A 17,927-nucleotide genomic window follows, 5' to 3' on the forward strand; every position below is an offset into this window, starting at 1 on the left:
TAGGTGCATGTACATTCAAGAGTGTGAATTCTTCCTGCTGTATGTATCCCTTGATGAAGAGAAAATGGCCTTCACTGTCCCTTCTAGTCTTTTTCAAGGTGAAATTAATGTTGTCGGATACTAGTATGGCCACCCCAGCTTTTTTGCAGGAGCTCTTTGCTTGCAGAATTGTTTTCCGTCCTTTGACTTTGAGTCTGTGTTTGCTCTGAGTGTTGAGATGAGTTTCTTGTAGGCAGCAGAATGTTGGGTTCTGTCTCTGTATCCATTTTGCCACTCTGTGTCTCTTAAATGGTGAATTTAGACCGTTGACAATGAGAGAGAGTATGTTTATGGGGTTTTGTGTCATGTTTCTTTGCGGGTGTGTTTTGGTTGCAGGGTTTGTCTTGTTTTGTAGTAGCCCCTTTAGGCCTTGTTTTAGGTTTGGTTTTGAGTCTATGAAGTTCCTGAGCTGCTGTTTGTCTAGACAATAGTGTAGCTTTCCTTCGATTTTGAGTGAGAGTTTAGCCGGATAGAGTATTCTTGGTGAAGCATTCATTTCAGTGAGTTTTTTCACTATATCTCGCCACTGCCTTCGGCTTGGAGGGTTGCCTCTGATAGGTCTGCTGTGAATCTCAGGGGTGCTCCTTTGTGTGTGATTTCCTTTTTTTGCCTTTGCTGCTTGCAGTATTGTGTCTCTATCAGCAGCATTGATCATTCTAACTATAATATGTCTTGGAGTGTTTCTGTTGGGGTCTCTTTTAGCTGGCACCCTTCAGGCTTCTTGAATCTGAATGGCTGTATTGTGGAGCTCTGGGAATTTCTCGGCGATGATTTGTTTAACCATGGTTTTTTCATTGGGATTGTTTCCCTGAGCTTCTGGTAGTCCAATGATTCTAATGTTGCTTCTTTTGGAGTCATCTCATAGGACTCTGATTCTCTGTAGAGCAATTTTGAGGTCCTTCGCCACTGCTTGTTGTTGCATGTTGGCTTGGTGCAGCTGATCTTCCAGCTCACTGATTCTTTCCTCAGCTGTGGTCATTCTATTTTTGAGGGCATTCTATTTTTGACTTCATCTATGAAATCTTTGATGCGTGCCATTTCTGTGTGAAGCTTTCCAATTTTGGCTCTCATTTCTTGCTGTATTTTGTCAATTGTGCGACCGATTGTTTCTTTCATGTCCTCTTTCAATTTAGCGGATATCTGTCTGACTGTTTCATCGAGTTGATTGAACATCTTAATGACTTCATATCTGAATTCCTTGTCAGAGAGGTCCTTAAGATGGCTAGCACCTACGGAGGCTTCTGGACTTATTTCCTGGTCATCTCCCTGTGGCGGGGATTTATGTTGTTTCTTCATGTTGTTGTGTAGGAGTAGGGGTGAGATTTCTTGATTTGAGTGAACTACCTGCGGCCACGTGAGCATTGTCCCACTGAAAATTAGACCACGCCCACTTTAAAATCCACGCCCACTTCTAAAGTGGCCACACCCCCACGGATACCTGGTGTGTGTCAGGGAAGTAAAGACTGGGTGGGGAGAAGAGACCAGCTCGGCTTGGGTGGCGGAAAGAGAGAGACAGAGAGGCTCAGATCAGCTTTGTCTCCTGGCGTCTGGGGAATGCCCCTTCTTTAAATTCATATTCTCAGGTACTACCTCCACAGATTTAGAATATGCAGTGAAGGGGGACAAGGTTGAACACAGGCAACCATTCTGAACATTACGGAGGTAAGAGAATTTATCAGTTTGTGGTGGTTTAGATAAGAACAAAGCAAGTTTATTAAAAGAGTAGAAGTTGAGAGATAGTACAGAGTTGGAGGCACTTGCCATGCATTGAGACAGACCCAGTACTACCTAAGGTCCCCTGAGCACCACCAGGATTGATACCTGAGAATAGAGTCTTAAGTAAACCCTGATTACCAGTTTTTTGTGGTCCATAAATCACTCATCCCCAAAGGAGTATGCTTGTCATACTGACATAGTGGGGCTTCCAAAGAGAGAGCCCTCCTAGAGAAGTCTTGGGATAGAATATTATATGTCTCTAGTACTGTTAGGTGGGAAATTTCTAATTTCTAGAGATAAGTTAATTTTGGGAAATGGGTGATCAAGAAACCTGTAGCCAATTTTGGAAAGGGAATGAGTTGTATATGAAAATATTCTGAGTCAATCATGACAAGGAAGTGAGATGCATATAAAAGAAATTGAGCCTATACCAGGGAGAGTGTAGCTGGATTAGTTCTAAGAATTGTGTTGCAAAGGGACTGCTAGAGTCTTCTGGAAACAGCTGATTTTGTTTGCAAGGACAGTCTCAGCCTGTCAGACATTTTGGATTTGGGAATTGAGCTAGGAATCTTTTTAGGGTACTTATGCTAAATCACTCATGTAGTATGGGTTTAGGGTTCTGGATTATGTGTTTGAAAAAACTTTCTGATATACTGAGTTTGAGAGAAGGGATTTAAGAGTCTCATCTTAATCTTAGCTCAGCCACTAACAAGCTATGGTACTTTGAATGACTCACTTTTTCTCTTTGGGCTTCTGTTTCCTTATTATAGGATAAAGTAGTTAGTTAACATAATCTTTCACTTATAGAAATGACAAGCTTATATTAATTGAACTTACAATTCAAGGATAGAGGATCTGAATGTTAATTAGAATCCCAGGCTCTGCTAAGTCATATGATCTCTCCATTTCCTTATCTGTAAGTTAGAATTGTTAATAGTATCTACTGTTGGAGGCTGAAATGAGACGATATCTACAAAAAGTTTAGCACAGTATTTAGCACATAGTAAACAAGTATTTAGCACATAGTAAACACTTAATATCTTTGATTTTGATTAGGTATTTTCAATCCAACGAGAATATATCATTTTCAGTGAGGCAGAACCTGAACTTAAACACTCCCAGATTACTTGGGTCTCCCTCTTTTCCAATGTCCCATAAATTGAAGAGGAAGAATTATCAAAGTTAATTCCATTAAGGTTTTGACTATGAGATCAGGGCTTGAAAGCTTGACCAGTATTATAGTCACAGCTGTAAGGGTCTCAGTTAGAAATTGGGAAAGATGGATGGGCTGGAATCTTGAACCTGCTATATTTTATTCGTGGGCTGCTAAATCCAAAGCATCAAAGAATTATGAAGTTTACCATCATGAGTATATTGATAGCATGGGGTTTAGAGTAAAAAAATAAATAAACAAATATTTCTTCAGGATGCTCCTCTTTATCTTGCTGTAATTTCATTTCCCAGTCTGGTTAAGATTCATTTTACATGAGTTATCTTTGTGCTTGTTTCCATTATCATAGTATTTGCTTCTGCTGTCACTTGTTCCTGACAGTATCTACATATTTAAAGTAGCCTGAGATCCTTGAGAGAGAGGATGGTGTCTTCACTGTTTCTATGTTCTAGTTGAAAAACATATTGTCTGAGTGAAGCAGATGTGCAGGAAATGTTTAGGTTCAACTCACATGGTGAGTTTATGTACTGTCGAGCATAGTCACTGATTACCTTTGTGCAAGTTGATTAACCTTTCAAAGGTTAATTATCTGAGGTTGGGAAAAAACTAAGGCAGATTACTCTTTGAGGCCTGTAGTTTGGAGAATGTGACAGATTCTTGCTCAGACAAGTCATCTCATTGTGTTCTCTTGTCTCTGACTGGGCCAGTACAGAACATCAATATACTTTTGTAATGATTTGAACCCCAGGACCCTGACTGGATAGTACCATTTTGTGGAGACTATGTCATAGTCTTGATCTCCAGCCACTCTTCTTGTTACCATGCTAAAACATATCCCCAATCACATTTTTAAACCATTTTTTGTACATGTGATGTATGTCCATTTCATGACCTCAACAGTGTATGCTCACCCTTTCCCCTCATGAATGTGCATGATTTTCCTGAAAAAGAATATGTGTAAATATGTATAAATGGTTACATCATCCTAGCTCTGCTGGGCATAAGACCAGACCAATTTTCACTCACTTGGAAGTTGTTTTCCAGACTATGATGGTAGATATCCTTCTGAACTTGTTGTTTTCCTTTCTGTATAGTCTCTATTTTTATCTTTAAAGTTTTTTAATTTAAAGAGCCATTATTTACAAAGTTATTAATAGATGAATCATAGGTACACAACATTCCAAAACCAATCCCACCACCAGTGTCAATTTATCTTCATGAATGTTTCCATATTCCCTCCAAGCCCCCCACTCTCCTACCTGTCACCTTTACAGGCACATATAAAAGTTTAGTGTCTGTAGTTTAGATTTCATGTTAGGAGTGTTGCTGAGTCTATACTTTGAATATATAGCTATACCACTTTCCTGCATCTGAAGTACACCAGAGGACCCTGGCCCATGTTTCTCCATTACTTCTCTTTATCATCTTCTTCCTTACCCCCACTAATTTCTTTCCTTCTCTTCCCTATACTCTGGGATCAAAGGTGATCTAGGCATCCTCCCTAGTAAAGTCCGACTCTTATTCAGTTCTTTTTTTCGATAACAAAATCTTTAAGAGGAAGATAGATAAAGAACATTTGAAGAATTAAGAGATAGTACAAGGGTTAAGCTACTTGCCTTGCATGTGGTTAACCTTGGTTAGATTCAGGTACGGTGTATGTTTCCCTCAGCACCACCTGAGTACAGAGCTCGGTATTGCCCATATAGTGAGGCTCAAGACTTTACAATGTTGAGAACGATTGTTGATGCTCTTCAAGCTATTTTCCCAAACCCCAGTGTCCAAATATTTACATAAACTTTTCTCTTTTTAAGTCTACTTTTATTTTTGAAGGAAACTTTATTCAAACATCATGATTTACAAAGCACGGCAAAGCCTGGCAAGCTCTCCGTGACATATTTGATATGCCAAAAACAGTAACAACAAGTCTCACAAGTTGTGAGACGTTACTGGTCCCTGCTTGAGCAAATCGATGAACAACGGGAGGACAGTGCTACAGTGCAGCACTACAGATTTACAAAGTCGTGCACAATACAGTTCATGTATTAAATATTTCAACACCAGTCCACCACCAATGTGCCCTTACCTCCTCCAATGTCCACAGTTTCCCAGCCCCTCAAGCACACCTCCTTAGCAGCACAAAATAACTTACTTTATATTGCTTGCTAAAACTTGTATCTCGCAATGTTCTTGCTAAAGTCATGTCCTGAGGATATACTGAGCTGTTAGGTGAGAGTTGAGCCTTCTGTGTTATTGTTTTCACTCATTGAGCTTAGTGGGTTTCTACTCAATTTTCCTATCTAATTTTCTGTGCTTCTACGGGGATGTCAGCCTTATGAAATTTGGAGTCGTTGTATGGCTGCACGCTTCAGGGGCTTTGGGGCTGGGATGATCAGCTGTCAGTGTCTCTTTGGCATTTCTCTGAGATGTGGGTGGGTAGAGTGCTTGGCCTTTGGCAGGGTGGGGACTTAGCCTGACCCCACACATCTAAGACTCCAGAAATCTGGGCCTGGTGGTGTCCAGGCCTACTTAGAATAACTCAACTGCTGGCATCTCTCAGAGATTCCTTTCTTTAGCACTTGTGACAGCCTAATGTGGATGGGTGAAGTGCTGGACCCTTGGCATGATTGGGACTCAGTCTGCTCTATCCTCTGCTAAAGCTTCAAAGCTCTGGGACTGGTGGAGGCTGGGTCTACCTGGAATCTTTTTTAGGCTGATTTATCACTGAATCTGGATAGTCAATACTAATGAATTAATGGGCGCCATTTGGATGATACATTACATTTTAGGATGTAACTTTCCAAGCTTCAGTGGAAATAAGTAATGGTGGATCCAGGTCCTATGGTCATAGGGCTGGGTTTTCATATTAGGCACCTGTTAAGCCATTTCTCAAATTGTCCTGGTGAGGTAGTTACCTACTTTTACAATACAAAATGAGAGATATAGGAAATGCTGAAGACCTCTAGAACCACACAGGATGCTTCTTTCTTGTGAGGTCTCCAGAGCATATGAAATCAATCTTTGATAATTTTCTACTTTTTTCCTGAGTTTTGAATCACAATTACTCAAGAAGCCTGAGGAGCTCTGCTCTAGACTTGGAGATCAGACCTGGGTCCCAAGTAAACCATTATCCTGGAAAGTTTACTTCTGGTAATTCCCCTTAAGAAGCTTCTGAGGCTTTACACATACTCTCAGAATAACAGGCAGTCTTTGTTAAAGTTCAGAATGAAATTTCTTTGGATAGGATTCGGAGACAGAACCCAACATTCTGCTGCCTACAAGAAACTCATCTCAACACTCAGAGCAAATACAGACTCAAAGTTACAGGATGGAAAACAATCCTGCAAGCAAAAAGCCCCTCAAAAAAGCTGGGGTGGCCATACTAGTATCCGACAACATCAATTTCAGGTTGAAAAAGATTAGAAGGAACAGTGAAGGCTATTTTCTATTCATCAAGCAATATGTACAGCAGGAAGAAATCACATTCTTAAATGTATATGCATCTAATGAGGGAACAGCTAAATATTTAAAACAACTGCTAAAAGATTTTAAGGAGGACATCGCAAGCAACACAATAGTAGCTGGAGACTTCAACATTGCCTTTCTCCTCTGGATAGATCAACAAGAACAAAACCCAGTAAGGAAACATTGGCATTGAAAGAAGAAATAGAAGAGAGAGGGCTTATAGACCTATACAGGGCTTTACATCCCAAAAAGAAAGAATACACATTCTTCTCCAGTGCACACGGAACTTTTTCCAAAATAGACCATGTGCTATGACACAAAACATACCTCAACAGAATCAGGAAGATAGAAATGGTTTCAACAATTTTTTCAGACCATGATGCACTTAGAATAGAAGTGAATCACACACAGACACGGAGAACCAAATCAAACACCTGAAAATTAAACAGCTCAATGTTGAACAATGAGTGGGTCAGGAAGGACACAAGGACAAAATCAGAAGATAACCTAGAAACAAATGAGAATGAAGACATGAAGTACCAGAACCTAGGGGATGCAGCTAAAGCCGTGTTAAGGGGAAAATTTATAACTCTGCAAGCATTTCTCAGGAAGGAAGAAAGGGCCCACATAAACAACTTGGCTTCACAGCTCAAGATCTTAGAAAAGGATCAACAAAAGGAGCCCAAATCAGGCAGAAGAAAATAGACCATAAAATTTAGAGCAGAAATCAATGGCATGGAAATCAAAAAAACAATCCAAAAGATCTATGAAACCAAGAGCTGGTTCTTAGAAAAAATAAATAACATAGATAAACCACTAGCAAGACTCACAAAGATAGAGAGGGAGAACCCTAATAAACCGAATCAGAAATGAGAAGGGGGATATCACATCAGAAACCAAAGAAATTTAAGTGATCATCAGAGACTACTTTGCAAGTCTTTATGCCACAAAACAAGAGAACCTCGACAAAATAAATAAATTCCTGGAATCCTATAATCTCTCAAGGCTGAATCAAGAAGCTCTAGAGTACCTGAATAGACTTATTAACATCAAGGAACTTGAAACTGTAATCAGGAGTCTTCCCAAAAACAAAAGCCCAGGTCCAGATGGATTCACTAGCAAATTTTTCCAAACATTAAAAGATGAACTATTGCCAGTTCTTCTCAAGCTTTTCCAAGAAATTGAAGAAACAGAAAATCTCCCAAACAGTTTCTATGAAACCAATATCTCTCTAATACCAAAAGGAAACAAAGACACTACAAGAAAATAAAACTATAGGCCGATATCCCTGATGAATATGGATGCAAAGTTTTCAACAAAATACTAGCAAATAGAATTCAACAACTCATCAAAAAGATCATACACCATGACCAAGTAGGATTCATCCCAGTGATGCAAGAATGGTTTAACATTCTAAAATTAATCAACAAAATCCATCATATCAACAAAAGAAAAGGTAAAAACCATATGATCATATCAATAGATGCAGAGAATGCTTTTTTAAAAATTTTTATTAGTGAAACACCATGAGGTACAGTTGTAGATTTACAATTTTTTGTGCTTGTGTTTCGATTATACAATGATCAAATACCCATCCCTCCACCAGTGTCCATTTTCCACCACCATGGATAATATCCCTCCCACCCCCATCCTCCCCATCCCACTCTGCCTCTGTGGCAGGGCATTCCCTTTTGTTCTCTCTCTCCTTTTGGGTGTTGTGGTCTGCAAAAGAGGTATTGAGTGGCAATCATGTTCAGTCCATAGTCTACTTTCAACATGGATCTCCCTTCCTGGGAGGATCCTTCAAACACCCTTTATTTGGTGCTCCCTTCTCTATCTGAGCTGCCCTTTCCCCTAGAATGCCCGGCTGGCCTCTAAGCCATGGAGTAATCCTCCTGGTGCTGATCTCAGCTATTCTTGGGTATTAATCTCATATTTTGTTACTTTATACAAAGAAAGCTTTCGACAAGTTCCAGCACCCGTTTATGATGAAAAATCTCACCAAAATGGTTTTTTTTGCAACATAATTTTATTTTTTGTTCGAGAAATAATAGAGTATGACAGGGGCGACCACTGACAATTTGTTCCATATAAAACTACATTATCTGTCTGTATTCTCCAGAAGAGAGGAAGCAAATTTTAGTCAATATTAAAACTGAAGAAAAATCAAGAAGGTGCCTACATGCTTGCCATGTTTCATACAAGGCAGCCCACACTTCCTCCAGTGAAGGTGGCCTCAGACAGAGGTGGTACCGTTACCAGGAAGAGAAGGCATCTACCCCCGCTGCTCCGTGCTCAGCGGTGGCCTTAAAAATATAAAACACTTCACGAATTTGAGGGTCATCCTTGCGCAGGTGCCATGCTAATCTTCTCTGTATCATTCTAATTTTAGTGTATGTGCTGCTGAAGTGAGCACACCAAAATGGGTTTTGAAGAATCTTTCCTCAAGATAGTCAAAGCCATCTATGAAAAACACATGGCAAGCATTATCCTCAATGGGGAAAAACTAAGGACCTTTCCTCTAAGATCAGGTTGAGACAAAGATGCCCACTCTCTCCATTGCTGTTCAATATAGTACTGGAAGTACTTGCAATAGTAGTTAGGCAAGAAAAAGATATTAAGGGCATTCAGGTATGAAAGGAAAATCTCAAGATCTCACTCTCCACAGACGATATGATACTATACTCAGAGAACCCTAAAATCTCTACCGAGAAACTCCTAGAAACAATAGACTTGTCTAGTAAAGTTTCAGACTATAAAATCAATACCCAAAAGCTCATGGGTTCCGATAGGCAAATAGTGAGAGAGAAGAAAGTCACATAAAAAAAACAATCCTGTTCACAATTGTGCCCTAGAAAATCAAGTACCTAGGAATCAGATTAACTAAGGAAGTAAAGAACCTGTACAAAGAAAACTACAAAACACTACTTAAGGAAATAAAAGAGGACAAAAAAATGGAAAGATATCCCCTGCTCATGGATCGGGAGAATTAACATGGCCGAAATGGCTATACTCCCCAAAACATTGTACAAATTCAATGCGATCCCTATAATAATACCCATGACATTCTTCAAAGAAATGAAGCAAACACTCCTGAAATTCATATGGAACAATAAGCCCCCACGAATAGCTAAAGCAATTCTTGGGAAAAAGAAAATGGGAGGAATCAACCTCCCTAACTTCAAACACTATTACAAAGCAGTAATAATTAAAACAGCACAGTACTGGAACAAAGGCAGAGATGTAGACTAATGGAACCTAAGGGTTGAATATACAGACACCTCCCCCCAAACATATGAACATCTAAGCTTTGATAAGGGAGCAATAAATGTTAAATGGAGCAAGGAAAGCCTCTTTAACAAATTGTGCTGGCAAAACTGGACAGCTACATGCAAATAAATGGGCTCAGATCTCTGCCTAACACCATGTACAAAAGTAAGATCAAAATGGATTAAAGACCTCAACATAAGACCGGAATCCATAAGGTACATTCAAGACAAGGTTGGCAAAACCCTTCATGATATTAAAGCTAATGGTATCTTCAAAGATGTCACACCACTGGCCAAGCAAGTGAAAACAAAGATAGACAAATGGGACTATCATAAACTAAGAAGCTTCTGCACCTCAAAAGAAACAGTAACCAAAATACAAAGACAGTCTACAGAATGGGAAAGGATATTGGCCCAATATTTATCTGACAAGGTGTTTATATGAAGGATATACAAAGTACTGGTTGAACTCCACAAGAAGAAAACATCCAACCCCATCAAAAATTGGGTGACAAAATGAACAGAAACTTTCTCAAAGAAATCCCAATGGCAAAAAGGCACATGAGAAAATGCTCTACATAATTAATCATCAGGGAGATGCAGATCAATACAACAATGAAATATAATCTCACACCACAGAGACTGGGACCCGTGGTGGTGGAGGATGGGCACTGGTGGAGGGATGGGTACTTGATAATTGTATAACTGAAACCCAAGCACAAAAATTTATAAGCCTATAACTGTACCTCATGGTGTTTCACTAATAAAAATAATTAAAAAAAACCAAAAGAACAAAAGAAACGTGTTGGTGCGGATGTGGCCAGAAAGGGACCCTCCTTTACTGCTGGTGGGAATGCCTACTGGTTCAGCCCTTTTGGAAAACAGTATGGACGATTCTCAAAAAATTAGAAATTGAGCTCACATTTGACACAGCAATATCACTCCTAGGTATCTATCCCAGAGAGGCAAAAAAGTACAGTCGAAATGACATCTGCACTTCTATGTTCATTGCAGCACTGTTTACAATAGCCAGAATCTGGAAAAAACTTGTGTACCCGAGAACAGATGACTAGTTATAGAAACTTTGTTACATCTACACAATGGGGTACTATGTAGATGTTAGAAAAGATGAAGTCATGAAATTTACATTCAAGTGGTATTACATGGAAAGTATCATGCTAAGTGAAATGAGTCAGAAAGAAAGGGACAGACATAGAAAGACTGCATTCATCTGGGGAACATAAAGTAACAAAATAGGAGACAAAACCCAAGAATAGCCAAGATAAGTACCAGGAGGTTTATTCCATGGCTTGGAGGTCAGCCGCACGTGCTAGGGGAAAAGGCAGCTCAGAAAGAGAAGGGAGCACCAAATAAAGGTTGTTGGGAGGATCCTCCCAGGATGGGAGATGCATGTTAAAAGTAGACTATAGACTGAACATGATTGCCACTCAATGCCTCTTTTGAAAACCACAGCACCCAAAAGGAGAGAGAGAACAAAAGGGAATGCCCTGACACAGAGGCGGGTTCGGATCAAGGGGTTGGGGGCATTGGAGGGATACTGGGATCATTGGTGGTGGAAAATGGGCACTGGTGGAGGGATGGGTACTCGATTGTTGTATAACTGAAACCCAAGCACAAATATTTGTAAGTCTACAACTGTACCTCTTGGTGCTTCACTAATAAAATATTTTTTAAAAAGTATTTTCTCACATAAAAACTGTATTTGAGATTTTTCAGTGGAACTTTAGGGAAAAAAGGATTTGCTCTCATACGTATAAACTAAAAGTGCAATAAATATGGGGCTGGAAAGATAGAATAGGGTATAAGGTGTCTGCATTACCTTGACTGACCCTATTGGATCTATGGCCACATATGGTCCCTTAAGCACTGTCAGAAGTGACCCCTGAATACACAGCTTGGAGTAAACCTCAGATACCAAGGTTGTGACCAACCACCCTTATATAGCACTGTAGCACTGTCCTCTCGTTGTTCATCAATTTTCTCAAGTGGGCACCAGTAACGTCTCCATTGTGAGACTTGTTACTGTTTTTGGCATATTGAATATGCCACGGGGAGCTTGCCAAGCTCTGCTGTGCATGCGGGATACTCTCCGTAGCTTGTTAGGCTCTCCGAGAGGGACAGGGGAATCGAACCCGGGTCAGCTGCATGCAAGGCAAACGCCCTACCCGCTGTGCTCTTGCTCCAGCTCAAAAAGTAACAACTAGATTAAGATCCTGATAGGCTTAGGAAATATTAATCTGGCCTGAGCACTGTAATATGCAAGATGTCCCCAGGACAGCCACCCTATAAGCTTAATGTATCTCTTACTGTGTCCATACAAAATAATTAAGAAGTAGAACAGTGAAATAAATAATATTATTTTTCCTATATTACTAATAATGAGCTGCGTAGTATATGAAGAGTTGCTCAAACAACTTCTCAACCTTTTCTATCTTAAAGTGGTACAGATAGAATATTACTATTTCAAATATTTAAAAAGTGGTATATGGGGACTTCCTAAAGAATTGTCTATGTGTTCACTGTACATGAAATATTTCTTTCTGTCAGAGTCTTTGTATTCCTTTGCCTTGTAATAGGAATCAAGGGTATACTATTATTAGTCAATAGTAGTTTTACCAATATTTTTCTAATTTTACTTGGTCATTACTTTGCCTACTTAATTTGAATTTAACATCTTCTTTAAAACGTTTTTACTATAAGATCGTGATTTACCAAGTTGTTCATAATATGTTCCAGGCATTCCATGAATGTTCCAACACCAATTCCACCACCAGTGTGATCTTCGCTGCAGCAATGTTCCCAGTTTCCCACCCACTATCCCAGTCTTCCACTTTGAAGGTACAAACAAATATACTTCATTTTTTTTGCTACAACACAAATGCAGATGGAATTCTCAAAACTTAGGTCAATAAAAGCCAATTTTTTTAGTTGTTATATCTCACAAAGTTGTTACTAAAGTCATTGTCTGCTGAAGTACTATGCTGGTTAGTGGTATTTGAGCCTTTAGGGTCATTGACCTTGTTGGTCTTCAATTCAACTTTGCCATCAGATTTGATTTGCCATCTATTTTTGTGGTCATAGTTCTTTTTTAAAAATGGAATCACTGTGAGTTACACAGTTACAAGTTTGTTAATGACTGAGGTTCTCTCTTTTCTTCTGGGCATTATGGTTTGCAACATGGTCATAGAGAGGTTGTTTTATATATATATATATATATATATATATATATATATATATCACAGTCCTCCCATTGTTTATCGATTTGCTCGAGCGGGCCCAGTAACATCTCCACCATGAGACTTGTAGTTACTGTGTTTGGCATATGGAGTACGTCACGGATAGCTTGCCAGGATCTGCCGTGTGGGTGAGATACTCTTGGTAGCTTGCCGGGCTCTCCAATAGGGGTGGAGGAATCGACCTCGAGTCGGCGATGTTGGCTGTGTGCAAGGCAAATGCCCTACTGTTGGAGTACACGGAGCTTAGGTTTATCGGAATCACACTCATCACAGTGCTCCCGAGTCACTCCCATTACTTTGTCTGCTTGTAACCACTTCTATCCTCTCTTCCCCAACCAATTTGTAAGGTCTCATCCTTCTTAGACACTGAAGCTGTACTGTAAGTTAATATTGCCTTTCTCCTCTCCTTATGTCTTTTGAGCAGTTTGCCTTAATGTAATGTCCTTTTGTATGGATACAGGAAGACAATTAATTAATATTATGCTTTATAACTTAGAATTTAATTGGCCTTGAATATTATTCACCCCTGGGCATCTGCCTTCTCAGTTTAAGCCTCAGTTGCCCTCACTTCCTAGCACTCCAAGGGCAGGGTCCCGACGTGGGACTGGATGGAACCAGGGCAAGCCGGTAAGTTATGTGCTACCCTGGCATCGCGATGGGCCAGGCCAAGGCGCCACGATTCTTAACTATAAGTTAAGAGGTTGATCATAGGCATTATGTCATGATCCAATAGTAACGATGAGACTAGGGCCCTGCTGCTAGGAATACGAAAGATATCTGGCCTGAGCACTGCAGTCTGAGATCGAGATGGCCCTAGGAGAGCAATTCTATAAGCCCAAAGTATTTCTTACTGTGTCCATACAAAATGATTAATATTATGTATGCTTATACGTTGGTTGGACAAGGAGAGGAGAAACACGTCCTAGAAGCAGTTTCCTGTGTGTCCTGACTAGCTTGGATGAGACTGCTTTCTCCCCTTCAAACTGTCTTCAGTAAATGATTCCAGTATATTGAGACAGTTTCCCCTTTCTCTCAGAGCCCTAGCTGGTCTTAGATATGCAGATCTCAGGTGGTAGCCAGGATTGATCTTTGGGATGTAGATTCCCAGCTCTAGCCAGGCTGGTCTTTGGGATGCAAATCAAGGTGCTTGCAGCTTGTGAAAGTGCTTGTGAAAGGGTTCAGCTTGGCTTTGTATCTTCTTTCCGGAGGCCAGTATTACTGGCCTGGGATGTAAGGAAACAATGTGGATGTAAAGAAACAATGTATGGTTTGCCGCCTCAACTTTCTTTCTGTAACTCCTTTTGATGACATCACTGTACCGCGCCTTTTAGAGGGTCTATGATCTATATAAGGGGATCTTTGGGGCTCTCAGGCGCGCACGTGCTCGAGGATTCCTGAGGCCTCCATGACATACATCTCTTCCATGTAATAAACGGCTACTAAGACCAACCAGCTTGGCCTCGTTTCCTTCCTTCGCCTGACCATCGCCATCGACCTCCCTGGAGTGGGGAAGCGGCTTAACCGCCGACCTTTTATTTTTTGTGTGTTTACACACCCTACCACTGTGCAATATATATATATATATATATATATATATGTATATATATATCCCTTTACCTACTTTCAGCACTCAGTTTTTAGCCAGAGTGATAATTCCCAACTATCATTGTCTTACTGGTAATTTCTCTATCCCAGCTGCCCTCTCTGCTCCCTTCCACTTGTGGCAAAGATCACATCCATGGAACATTCTTCCTGGCCCTTATTTTACTTGTCTTTGGGTATTAGTCTTATACTACTTTAAAAAAAATATCCCATAGATGAGTACAATCATTCTGTCTCTCTCTCTCCTTTTGACTCCTTTCACTCAGCTTGATGCTCTCCATGTCCATTCATTTATAAGCAAATCTCATTACCTCATTATTCTTAACAGCTACATAGTATTCCATTCTGTAGATGTACTATAATTTTTTAAAATCCAGTCATCTGTTCTAGAGCACTTGGGTTGTTTCCAGATTCTGGCCATTGGGAATAGTGTTGAAAAGAACATAGAAGTGCAGATGGTATTTCTACTGTGTGTTTTTTGGTCTCCAGGTTTTATTCCCAGAAGTGTTATTGCTGAGTCATATGGAAGTTCAATTTCTAGTTTCTTATGAACTGCCCACATTGTTTTCCAAAATGTCAGATCTAGTTGACAGTACAATCAACAATGAATGAGAATATCTTTCTCTCCTCATCCTTGACAGCACTGGTTGTTCTTGTTCTTTTTGATGTGTGTCAATCTCTGTGATGTAAGATAATATCTCATTGTTGTTTTCACTTGAATCTCCCTGATGATTAATGATGTAGAGTATTTTTTTCAAGTGCCTTTTGACCATTTTAATTTCGTCTTTGAGAAAGTGTCTGTTCATTTCTTCTCCCCATTTTTTGTTGAGACTGGATTTTTTTCTTGTAAAGTTCTACCATGTTTCTGAGATTAAAGTTGGAACTGGACCATTTCTACATCGGAAGGTGTCTGGTGTGGATGCAGGCTGCTGTGTCTTTGAAAGAAAAGTGAATCTGCCTGTCCATATTCTGAGGAGGCCTCAGAGTTCACAGCCCAGACCAGTCTACTGGGAGTGTTCAGTGGTATTGTGTTCTTTTGGAAACATGGCGCTGGGCTGTTTCTTTGTCGGCAAGATGAACCTTACATCTTCTAAACCTGCGATTTTTAATTGGTGTTCACATCTCCCATGAGTTTTATTAATATAAATGTTTCATGCTTACTTTTGACTTGTAGAAACTCTTTATATTCTTGGTATATTTAAGACCTACTTAATATATTCATCACATTTTATGTTAGGATTATTGTGTGTTATATCTTGAAAATGTTATTCTTTGTAAAGATTATGTTAATTCTTTCTTTGACTTAGATTTAATGTCCAATTTTCTTTTTGTTTTCAGATATATCATTAATTTTTGTTTGTTTTTGGTCCAAATCTGGCTGTGCTCAGTCCTTACTCTTGGCTCTGCACTCAGATCACTGCTGGATCAGGGATCATTTCTCGTGGATCAAAGTGTTGCCAGGGATTTTTTTAAATTCACTTGTATTGTACACCACAGAAGCAATCATATTTCCTTAGCAAGTATTTTATTTTTCTAATGAATATTCATCAAATATTTCACTTTGCATAATAAACTTTCACTTTTTTCAAATGTTTAATGCACTTTTTAATCTATTTACTTGACATTTCAATTTTTGTAATAATAATGTTATCTCTAATTATTCTAAGCATTTTATCATTTTGTTTTAAATCAATTGTGAGACTTGTTACTGTGTTTGGCATATCGAATACGTCACGGGTAGCTTGCCAGGCTTTGCTGTGCGGGCGAGATACTCTCGGTAGCTTGCCAGGCCCTCCCAAAGTGGCGGAGGAATTGAACCCGGCTCAGCCCGGGCCGGCAGATTGCAAGGTAAATGCCCTACCGCTGTGCTATCGCTCCATATATACCCACTATACTATTGCTCCGGCCCTCTGGAGCCTACTTGAGATGGGGGTAAGGCAATTTTTGGCCTGCTGATAGGCCCAGCACCCCACTCACACCCGACTTCCTCTGACATATAAAAGTCCTAGCTCCAGGACTAATCTCAAAGAGATACCCTGCTACTGATTCTATCCAGTTCTGCAGCATATACAGTCCCACATAGCTAGAAATTTCACTGTACTGATAGCTCAGTTAGAGCACAGGAAATTTGTATAGAATGCAGATGGGGATTTTGTGCCCACTAAGCTCAATGAGTGAAAGCAATAGCACAGAAGGTGCAACTAGCACCAAACAGCTCAGTAAATCCTCAATGACTTTAGAAACAACATTGTGAGATATATGTTGTAACAAGCAATATAAAGTAAATTATTTTGTGCCTGCTAAGGGAGCAGGCTTGGGAGAGGGGGTGGGAAACTGGGGATATTTGTGGAGGGAGGGTCACACTGGTAGGGGTATTGGTGTTAGAAAATTGGATACCTGAAATAACTGAACTGTGGACAACTTTGTAAATCACAGTGTTTGAATGGGGTGAGATTACCCTGCATTTGTCCTCTTTCTAACTTATTTATTTATCATAACTTTTCTAGTTCTATCAAAGCTGTGGCAAAAGGCAAATTATTATATATTTTGTAGCCAAGTAGTATACCACAACTATCTTATCCGTTCATCTGTTGTTGGACATTTGGGTTCTTTCCAGATTTTGGTAATTATAAATAACATCTTAGTGAACATAGGTGTGAATATATCTTTTCAAATTTAGTGTTTCATATTTGGGAGTTAGATAGTGTGGAATTTCTGGATCCTATGGTAGCTTTGTTTTTAATTTTTTGAGAATCTCCATACTGTTTCGCACAAAGACTGAACCAGTTTATATTCTCACCAGCAGTAAACTGGATCATATTTTTCTTCATATTCCCATTGGCATTTACTGTGTCTAGATTTTTACATAGGTTATTCTAACTGATTTGGGAAGATACCTCACTATTGTGGTTTGAATTTCCCATATAATCAGTGGTGTTATTTTTTCATGTGCCTCTATAGGTCATTGGTATGACTTCTTTGGTAAAGTTTCTGTTTATTTCTTCTCCCAATTATTTTTGATAAGGATGCTTTTAGTTTTGATTTTTTCTTTGTAAATGGAGTAAAATCATTGAAGAAACCACTGAAACCTATATCATGGAGTTACTTGCCCATGTGTTCTTCAATGCACTTGATGGAATTTTGTCTAACATCTAAGTCGAATCTATTTTAATTTTTTTAGTTGAATCACCGTGAGATACTGCCACTGCGCTTTCATGATCGAGTTTCAGTCACACAATGTTCCAAGACCCATCCTTCCACCAGTGTGTCTTTCCCACAACCAATATTCCCTGTATCCCTCTTGTCCCCTCCACCTCCCGCCCCAGCCTGTCTCTATGCCAGGCACTTTTATTCTCTCTCTCTCTCTCTCTCTCTCTCTCTCTCTCAATTTCTCTCTCTCCTTTTGGACCA

The 17,927-nt window shown here is 39.6% G+C and overlaps 1 non-coding gene across 1 annotated transcript; it reads right to left on the minus strand.

The window, feature by feature from the left end:
• Positions 1 to 8,697: 8,697 nt before the first annotated feature.
• On the minus strand, positions 8,698 to 8,804 carry LOC130032692 (U6 spliceosomal RNA). The gene has a single exon (XR_008793868.1). It is a non-coding gene; the product is annotated as a U6 spliceosomal RNA (small nuclear RNA).
• Positions 8,805 to 17,927: the final 9,123 nt, after the last annotated feature.

The sequence above is a fragment of the Sorex fumeus genome, unplaced genomic scaffold, assembly GCF_029834395.1.
Source record: "Sorex fumeus unplaced genomic scaffold, SorFum_2.1 ptg000050l, whole genome shotgun sequence".
In the NCBI taxonomy this organism is placed as follows: Eukaryota; Metazoa; Chordata; class Mammalia; order Eulipotyphla; family Soricidae; genus Sorex; species Sorex fumeus.